The following is a 10484-nucleotide window of genomic DNA, read 5'->3' as shown; positions in this document are numbered from 1 at the left end:
TGATATGTATTTTAAAACATCTTAGTATGGAAGGAGATTATTTTGGAAATAACTTCGAAATGCTCATCTGGATGAAGGCTATAATTTTAAAAGAAAAGTGTGTTAGTGTGGACGTGGCCTCAAATCTCAGGTTCACAGCTGTGGATCAGCATCTTTCCTTGTCGCATGTGTTAGAATAAGAGGACACAAGTTGTTTAGGGGACCGATGTGCACTGCCCCTTCATCCTAGTTTAATGACATGTCAGCCACTTTCCACATTTCTATTGTGTTACTGCCTAAACTACTCTGGTACCTTCACACAATGTGGTTTTCTCTTGCACTGAGCTAAGATTTCTGATTTTCTCAGCTTATTTGTTTTTTCTTTGCCGGTTTGTTTTTCTATGTGCTCCAGAAGACTCCTTTTCACACTTTTCCCTGGTCCAATCGCTTAGCCTGACTCACAAACATCCGTTTTGTGTCATGAGAGGTATTGGATATCATAGGTGACATCATTGTTTTTCTCAATGTCAGTTATGTCCTTGGACCGTACTGTACATCACCACCTGTGATGCTTCTAAGAAACGCGGCAGAGCTACAGCCAGAACTGTCGGAGTAAACAAACAAATACGCTCGGCTGTCAATTACTTTAAGGCAAGACTGGCTGAACCTTTTCCAACTAAAATCATATCAGAAATGCTTCAAAAATAGGACAAATAGACTGAATTCTGTGCAAAAGATTTGAGCTTTTTAGAGGTTTAGATTCTTATTCATAATGTAATACCCCCTGATGGGTCCCAAATTCAGTCTGCAGCATGATAACAAGCCGAAAGATACAGCAAGAGTCATGAAGAACTATTGAATAGAAGAAAAGAGCCCTGATCAAAACACCATGGAGTCATTCTGGGAGAAGACACTGAGACAGACTAAATCCAAAGAACTGATAATTAACGTTTGCACAGCATCACGGGTTAACTCCTGGAACTGCATACTTGGTATTGGATGCATGCATTACAGCCTAAATACAGCGAATTTGTAAATTGAATCAGTGTGACTAAACAACTGCCTTTTCAGCCTCACAAGCATTGGAATTGTTTTTAAATGTCCCCTCACTTGTCTCCATTTACTCGAACGTAGGCTTTGTGTTTGCATTTAGCAGTGACAATGTTAACGGCCTCCTATATGCTCTGCGTTCATTATGTATACATCCAAATGAAACAAGATTTCCTGTGCTGCACATTCAAACACACACACACATCCTCTCTGATTGAATCATGACATTCAGCTTCTGACGCTCGCCCACATTTCAGTCATCCTTGGGAGGAGACAGAGCTGGCAGCCTCACATCGGCCATCCAGGGACAATGCGGCAGGCAGGCAGCTCTACTACAGTAGTGGCATGGCAGGTTCAGCTGAAGGAGAGGCACTGACACCCATACTAATGAGACTTCGCAGCGCAGTGACCAAGATCCTGCGTATGCAGGAGGATCCGGCAGAAACAATCACACAGCTAACACGGAGCATATTGCTTAAAACAGACCGGCCTCTCTCTAGCATTTAGAGGAGAAACAAAAAAAAGTTGCTGTCTTCTCTTTCCATTTCATTCCCCTCAACCTTTGAAACATTTTGACAAATCTATTGCACACTAAGCATTCAGAACAGCTACTGACAAAGACCACACATCGATCTTCTTACTGCAGGAACAGAAACCACTGTTGTAAGTTAGTTTAAGAATATGCTGCAGACTAAGTACAGGCTGTGTGTTCGAGTGTTCAGATACAAATTACAGAAATGTAATTATTGACTAATAAAATTCACTGAATATATTTTACAAAAACGAACCAAATTTGATACAGAGAGAGAGAGAGAAAAGGATTGTTGTTGCCTCTGCACTCCAGCAGCCAAGACATAAACATCACAGCCACCTTTCATTTAGTGCCATCAGTTATCAGAGGCACTGCAAGTCTTTATACAATTGCCAAAGCTGCAACAGCATCCATACATTTTATTAGGCGTGCTGACAAGAAGGAAAAGACAGTTCCAAAGACGGTGCCCACAAACTGACTTAATGCCCCTAAAACAAGCATACTATATATTTACTACGGCTACAATGTATTGATTACATCTTCATTAGGAACACATTATTCCCAACTTACTGTTTGTAGTAATTAACTGTCTGTCCACACCTTTTTGTGTAACATTTTTCAGCGAAAAAGTAATTAATATCTTGCAGTCGAATGAAATCAGGGACAAGCACAGACATTTCAGGTTGCTGCTGCTCTAAGTTACTCCATTATTGCAGATATAGTTTCTCATAAACAAGTTTAAGCAGTTTAATATGATTTTTTTGTCTTGAGCTTAAAACTGCCATCTATCAGGTTGATTGCAAAAAAAAAAAAAAAAAAAAGCTATGGCGATCACACTGTTTAAACATGGCCACACCGGTCTTTCATTTTTTAAACCAAAAAAGTGAAAACTACCATATTCAAACTTTAAACATAAACTCTCTGCATTCAGATAATTATGAGATGATATTGTATATATCATGTATAGTAAGAATTTAAAGGTCAATTATGCAAATATGAGTAATCTGAAATTTTCATGCTCCTCTTCCACAGAATCCATCTCTCTCTTTATCACATTGTTACAGACGAGGCCCTATTATAGTAACTCTCACAATCAGCCATTTCCACCCTCATATGAACCTGTCTGATGTGTCAGCTGACGCTCAGCATGCTCTCAATCACTCTCTGGTCTGGAACCTCATCTTAAATTGAATTATTAAAAACAGAATTAAGAACACTATCGTCTAGAGCATTTTATATTCAAAATTGCTTGGGCGCGTACCACCTATTTCACATATAATATATAATACTAGTTACCCTTGATATATACTTTTCCGGTTCAACAGTTGGAATCAACAACATTTTAATTCTGATCATCTGTCTAAATGGTTAACTTTCCTCTCTCACTGCAAAAAATGCACGAAGACAAGTGAACACTTTAATGCTGAATTTTTAACAGCTGTGATGCTGACAGTGGCTTGACTCAGTGGTTCTTGTTGAAGCCCAGGAGTTAGATGACATATGTAGTTTTGTATGATAGTTTTTGCATGTATAACACATAACAATAACAAAATGTCTTACTGGATTTCTTAAACGTATTTTCTGACATTAGCATTCTATGTTTTACAGCAGCCATTGGAAGTACTGTAGTAAAGTTCCTGAACTGGAACTTTCAAGGTTAGCCCCCTGTATGAAAGCTCTCAGTTTAACATTATGTTAAAGATTAAATTCCATCGCAATACTGTGCACAGACATAATCATTTTACTGATTGAAGTATTTGTTTTCAGTTAGTGGCTTGCTTCCATCTTTAAAAAATGCTTATGGGAAAGTAGACCTACTGTACATTTTAAAAAATCAAGTTTTCTCTCTTGCTACTATGCATGTATGTTGTTTTTATAGGCTAGAAGACATATTGTAAGTAAAATAAGCAGTCAGCACCATAGCTGAGCAATTCTACCTTGAAACTACTGATGACATGGATTCAAATCTATGGGGTTTCATAGGTTACAAACCTGAGGAACCAATCCTGCCAGTTTGCAGGGCAGGACTTTGTGTATCATTATTCTTCTCCAGAATCATTACAGTGTCTTAGCAGAGTCACAGGTGAGCTGGTGTGCTCAAGAAGCTGTGGGTGAGGAGAGGTAGGTGGAGAGAGAGGTGGAGACTTCATAGATCTGCATATTCTAAAAAAGCACGTGTAGAGATACATCTGAGCCATTTTTAGGCTGGTATGGATTATTTTAATGAATAAAAAAATCCTATAGATATCTAACCGTGACACACAGAGATTATTTTTTAAGGGGTTAAATCAACAATCAGAGAGGGACTTCAAATGAATTATGCAGGAAACAGTTGTTTGGCACACAATCATAACGCCAGTTGTCTGACTCCAGCTCTGCAAAGTTGTGCTCCATTTAGCTTCCTCCCTCAGCTCTGTCTTTCTCTGTTGAAGTCTCCTCCTTTTGGAAGCCAGTTTTTTTTATTCAGTGTTCTATATGTTAGGCAGTTTGCTAGCCAACTAGGATTGGCTCGTTTGATAACACTTTATGAGGCAATTCATGGCGACATGATACAAACGTGACAAGCTGTGTATTGATTGGAAGCATATGGCCCTCACACACCGTCAGCAATGCTATTTTTTATTGACTCATGCCGATCAAAAAGTAACACAAATTTTATTAATATGAAAGGCTAGTTTAGTCTAACTTTTGCAATTATACGCAACTGGTATTTATGCAGCCACATCTGCAAAAATTAAACAAGAGCTGAATCAAAAAAAAAAAAGAAAAAATTTGCATGACATCCACAAAAAAGACAAGTGCAAAACACTAGAACAAGGTGGTATTAATTGTGAATATATGCTTCTGTGTGCTATACCATTAAAAATAAAAGAGTGGAGGAAAGCATGGCGATGTGAAGTGAAGCTGAGGTAAAAGTGACCTTTGGGAGCCCTTGCAATTCACCGGAATAAATTCATTAGCACACCAAACAGATTATAGAGTGAGATTGCCTTCTGATGACAAACAGATGTTCTCTATGCAGGTGGCGAGACTAATATTAGTTCTGTCATTAGTCAGCTGCTAATGCTCAACTGTGTGTTTCTGTAACTGTAAGCTACAGAAACGTGTAGCATTCAAGAGGAGGTCTGGGACAGTTTCTTTATGCAGGACCTACAGCATATTCATGCGTCCAGACAGCATCCCTTTGGGAATGGCTGCGAACGGCAATATGTCTCCGAGTCATCCAGAATTTGCCCTCCAGCCTCCTGCGAGGTTCAGGAGCACCTTCCTGCCCCATTACCTGTCAGTCTCCAGGAACAGCTGCCTTCCTCCTGCTGTGAATTATGCAATAGTGGTGTGTACAATGAAGGCGCACTGCCTGTAGAAACACAAACAAGGATGTATACCCTCAGTAGGGTGAGGATGGAGGCTGGGCAGGAGTCTGTTCCTGCTGTTTTACAGTTAGCGCGACAGGAATTTACAACAGACAGCTCAGGGTGACCTGCTCATCGACTGACGCGCCACGCACAAGGATGACAATGAGACCGGAGGTTAAGTCACGTCGAAGAAATCTAAGCCATACAGACAGGCTGCTGCGGCGACGATGAGGTTTAGGTACACACAAACACAAGACAGCAGAGGAATTGCAGAAGTCAGTTCTTCGCCTGAGTTGCTAATCCTGCCGCAGTGACAGAGCAAGACGAGTTTCTGTATTACATCACACATCTTCTCTCCAAATCCAGTGAAAACACGCAGCACTGCTGCCCGTTAGACCACATTAATGACTTAGTTTCTAGATCGTAGTTTGTTAGGCCCTGTTTTTATTTTGTATATACTTTCTTCTACTGTATACAACATATGAGCAGATGGCCATGACATGATGAATATGTAGCGTTATTGTGACAACATCTCACGTAACTATGTGCTAACAATTATTCATGTGACTTTGAGTGCTTCTTAAACACAACATACTCCACTTTGTGCAATGAGTGTGAATGCACATGAATGCACAATGAATAATATATAGATACGAAGCTGAAGCACAGAAATGATGGCAGCTGTTATATGCACTAATGGTCTTGTTAAGTTTAATAGTGTGAAGATGTGACCACATTGTCATGCAAATCCCTTGCAATGTGAGTCCCTAAGATAAAACAGAGAGCACTAGATATTGTATCAACTTACTTTAGGAGGATTTAAACCTCCAGGATTAAGAAAGGATAAAACAGTTTTCTGTGTGTATAGGTTTGGTAAAGGGCAAAATTAGAACTCAGTGTATAAGTGGAAGCTAATACACTAACAGAATTCAGGCCAATAGACTGTGCACACTGAGGACCAAATCTCTTATAAAGAAAAAAAATATAGCAGCACACCTTGTGTCATGTGGTAAACTGTTCTATTTAGCTCCAAGGTTATAGTGAGGGTGAGCGATCATGAGAGTTTGTGTTCAGCAGTCCTGGGAGACGTGTTGCATCTATCTGTGAAAAGGGAGACAGGCTTCAAATTGCCTCACCGCTGAGGATGACACAGTGCACTATCACTCCTTCTAGCTACAGTCAAAGTTTGTGTGAGTGTGTGTCGGTGTGGGATGAGGGGATGCGGGTGTGTAATGTCACAAGGTTGAATGTTGTTCTTGACTCTTGGCGGCCCTGACAGTGAAGGGGCTGTGTGGGTGCGTTTGAGAGTCTCTCCTGACCAAACATGGTTGCAAGTTTTCTAAAGTAGCAAACAAGACACAAGGGCAGCAAAACGCACAGGAAAGTTAAACGTAAGCGCATGAAAACCAATTAGCAATAAACCACTGAATTTTACACATGAGTTAACAAGGAATTACCAATTTGCAAGAGAGACTTAAAGCTGAATACATTATGCTTCTATTAAAATGATGATCAAAAACACATTTCCGAATTATTTTGATCATCATTAAAGTAATAAACTTACAATTACACTTGCTCTACAGCCTCCACTAGCTTTTTCTCCATGATTTTTGTTTAATTACTGTACACACATTAAATTATTTTCAGCTGCAACGGACAGTTTTTTTTGTTTTTTTTAAATCAAAAAAGCTCTGATGAATCCACTGTAAACAGGTCAGACATACAGGTGGCTAAGAGTTAATCAACAAAAGTACACAAAATCCAGACTGGTTGCTATGGAAGTGTAAAAACAGATGTTTCAAATCTATGAAGAATCATGATCAACTAAATAGCTCAGTTAGTTGTATGAACTCAGCTCCATGTGAAACACAATGTGCAAACAGTCTTTGGTTATCAGAGTCTTGCATCCCCATCATCCAACCGCGACTTGCGTGTGGAGCAAAAACATAGAATTTCCCTCATTAAAAAAACATTGTCACTGAACATAATCCAGGCGGGAGCACCGTTACACTGAAAACGTTTTTGGCGAAACAAATGAGGCTGCAACCTAATTTCCAGCTGACATCATTGTCACATGTTGTATTGTTGATGGCTTTGCACTTTAAGTTATGATATCCCTGCAGTTTTCTCATTTTTTCCGTTATCTCAAGCCATGGCAGTGACTTAACGCTGTTATGCAAGATCTTGACACCGTGCGCATGCAGGATTAAGCCAAAGTGAAGCCGTGGTGTGATTTCCCAGTCTCCAAATTGAGCTTAGTTTAATCTGCAGTTCACAAAAAGCTACAGTATTCCTTCCTGAAATCCTTCACTTAAATGAGCGTGTGTGTGTGTGTATGTCAGTCAAAGTGCACACATTAGTCGGTTTATGTGGACAGTAAATGCAACGTGCAGTGATGTAAGGTTTTCTGTCAGTTGTTGAGTTTGATGCTGCCTCTGCACACTCTTTGGAGGACAGTTGCACATTGTGTGCAGCTTCCACTTTCACGTGTGAGTGTTTTTTGGTAAATAATTTAATGCGACTAGAATACTGACTGTCAGGTTACTGCTGTTGCAGTAGAGCCATATTAACATATTAAAGGTCTGTATCATCCTTGAGAAAGAAAAGATTATTTAAAATTATAAGCCTAATAAACGGAGGGGAGCATTTTTAACACAGGAAGACCTAGTTGGTGTTTTTGTTGTTGTTTTGTTCTTGTTAATGTGGGAGGAAACGGCTAATCACAAAGACGTGAAGAAATCTTGCAGTCCAGATGCTATGTTTGGAAGGCCATATGTCCAGTTTAGGGAAAAAAAATGTTATCACAAGTTTATCATTTACTACCACTAAAATACAGATACTCTGACGTCTTTAATAATTCTTTAAACAGCCATTTATTTTTCAGTAAAGATTTGTTTTTATGAGCAGCACAAGCATGCAGTAATTATAGAGGTTATGATGTGCTCAATGTACAATTAATGCATTTTAATAATATGATCTTTTCTTAATTTTAACCAAGCTGTCTAAACCAAACCATAATTGCTTGATGGATCCACAGACATGTGATCGACTACAGTTTTATCTCATTGATCACATCCTGACTGCTGACCCTCTCTTTTCGTCATACATTTCACAGAGCGCTGAGCCCATTTCTCACATCACAATAAAAGCACTCAGCTTGCAAACAGAGGCTGACCACGTTCGTTTATCTGAGGCGTATCTACAAAACAAACAGCAAAGGACAACAATCGTTTTTGGCTTTCTTTCATCAATGGATCATTTTTAATTTTTTGCAAGGGAACAATGAAACAGAGGAGACGGCCACAGTGAGCTGTTAGAAAAGCTGCATGCGACAATCTGCACACCTCCGACTGGTTTTACTGTGTCCAGCTGTTGTGTGGAAAACAACTCACACTGTGTCCATGCAAAGCAGTAAAAAATCCTGAGACCTGAAATTATTATTGACTGGCTTCTATATTAAAACAATGTATGTTTAGGTTAGTGTCTTGCCTATCCCAGACGTGTATTCCCCAAAACTTACTAATGAAATGATCCTGAAGAAATGCTCTCTCATCTTGCCTGTACTACTGTGTATGTACAGCAAAATGACAATAAACTTGATTTGATTTGATTTGATGTTTGTTTGGTTGTGCTGTAAACACATGCACAAGCAGCTCTTCTGCTGATCGACAAGCATGTGTTTGCTGTAACCAAGACGAAGGATCTTAAAGAATACAACTTATAAACAAACACTGCTGCAGAATAGGTGATAGGGTTGATAATAAAATTAACTGCCCGATCTTTACAGAAGAAAGGCCGCCTTTGTTACAACTGCTAAACATCAAGCAAAATAGCTGATGCAGTTTGGCTTTGGTTGTGTGTTTTCAGCTGAAAAATCTCACAGAATAAATTAGAGTCCAATGAAGTATCCGTTTTGGCTTAATCGTTATGTAAAAAAAAAAAAAATGCAGCCATCATTCTTGGTCAGATGTGTTAATTATCTTCACTGATGCTTGAACCCTGATACTGTTATCTATGCATGAAATAATGTGGAGCCATGCATGTCAAAAGGTGAAAACAATCTTCTGGTGTGGGGACTGAGAAGCGGTGATGGCAACAGCCGCGATAACAGGAGATGCTGCGTCCATATGGTGCTCAGGGCTGCAACACAGGCACGCACCTGGGGTCAGGTCCTAGTTTGAGTGAATGTAATCGGTGGCAGGAGCCAGAAGGCAGACATCCTATTGTGTTAATCTTTGGAGGTCTCAGATCTGCTCTCTGACTTCCTATCAAGCCTACTGTCTGTCCACGCTGACTCTCGCGCAGTGAAGCGACGCATGAAAATCGCAGCTAAAACGACCAATCACCAATGAGCAGTAAACACTGCTAATGACAGAATTATCAGTTTAACTTGGCGGTAAAGAATCTAAATCTTGCTGCCGGCAGTTTGAGGTAGGAGTAGATCTTTCCCTGCATAATGCAACGAGAAATAAACAAACCGTGCTTTAATTTTTCCTTTCATTTAGTCTGCAGGCTTGTGTTTGTTTACCACAATGTTCCCACATACTTGTCCAACAACACATTACAGTCAATATGAGAGCATTTCTTTGTTATCCTGCTGTTCCCTGGAATATGTATGTGAAATTACGCATTTGGTTTGGACCTGCTGGAGGGAAGCAGGTTTCCAAAAGGCAAAATCTGTTTTGAACACCAGTTTTTTTAATGTTTACACAGAAGTAATTAAAGCCAACTTATGATTCAAGGGCAGTGGATATTACAATGAAACCCTGTGAGCTGTGTCCCTGTCCAAAAAAGTATTTTTACATACACACAACCACCCACAGACACAATCACCAAGAACTGCCCCAGAAATTCAAGAGAAGGTTGAAGGAATTCTCTTTGTAGTCGCAAAACAAAATATCCTTGAGCTTTGAGTCTCACCCTGCATTATTTCTGCTGCATCCTCTGTATTGGTTCTTCTTTTACACAGCAAATATCTCTCAATCACGACTCTTGTCCATACCAATTATCTTTTCGTTGCATTTGATTGTAAACTACAAACAGAAAAAGATAAGCCAAATCGTCAGCAATTGTTTACTCAAACCCAATTTCAATGCTTAATATCCCAAGAAAACAGTTTTTCTTTGGGTGCTGAATGAAAAAATGCGGACTGCAATGAAAACACTGATATGAACAAACAGCTGTTGCTGGGATCTTCTCCACACTGGACACATGAGACGTAATTAATCACCAGGGGACACAGACTCATTAATTGCTGTGTGCTGATTAATCGTCCCTAGTGAGGAACATTCAACATGCAAATTTGTGTCAGAGGATCCTTTCAGCGACGCAGCCCAGGCAGGGACTTATTGTAAAATGACACATGCAGGGAGATAACAAGACGCTTGACAGGGGCCTACTGTAAAACAGCTGTTTCTATTTTGAGCTCTTATACAAGAAATGGAAAATGTGAGATGTTGCAAACTTGGATTTGATGAAGGCAGATAGAGAGTTGAAATGTGCAGAGGAGCAAGAGTTCTTTGGTGTGACGTAACAGACTGTTTATCATTTAATTTGCTTTGTCCTTG

The sequence above is a fragment of the Stegastes partitus genome, unplaced genomic scaffold (assembly GCF_000690725.1).
Source record: "Stegastes partitus isolate 25-593 unplaced genomic scaffold, Stegastes_partitus-1.0.2 Scaffold323, whole genome shotgun sequence".
In the NCBI taxonomy this organism is placed as follows: Eukaryota; Metazoa; Chordata; class Actinopteri; family Pomacentridae; genus Stegastes; species Stegastes partitus.
The sequence above is the reverse complement of the archived record's forward strand: the minus strand, read 5'-3'. Positions refer to the sequence as shown.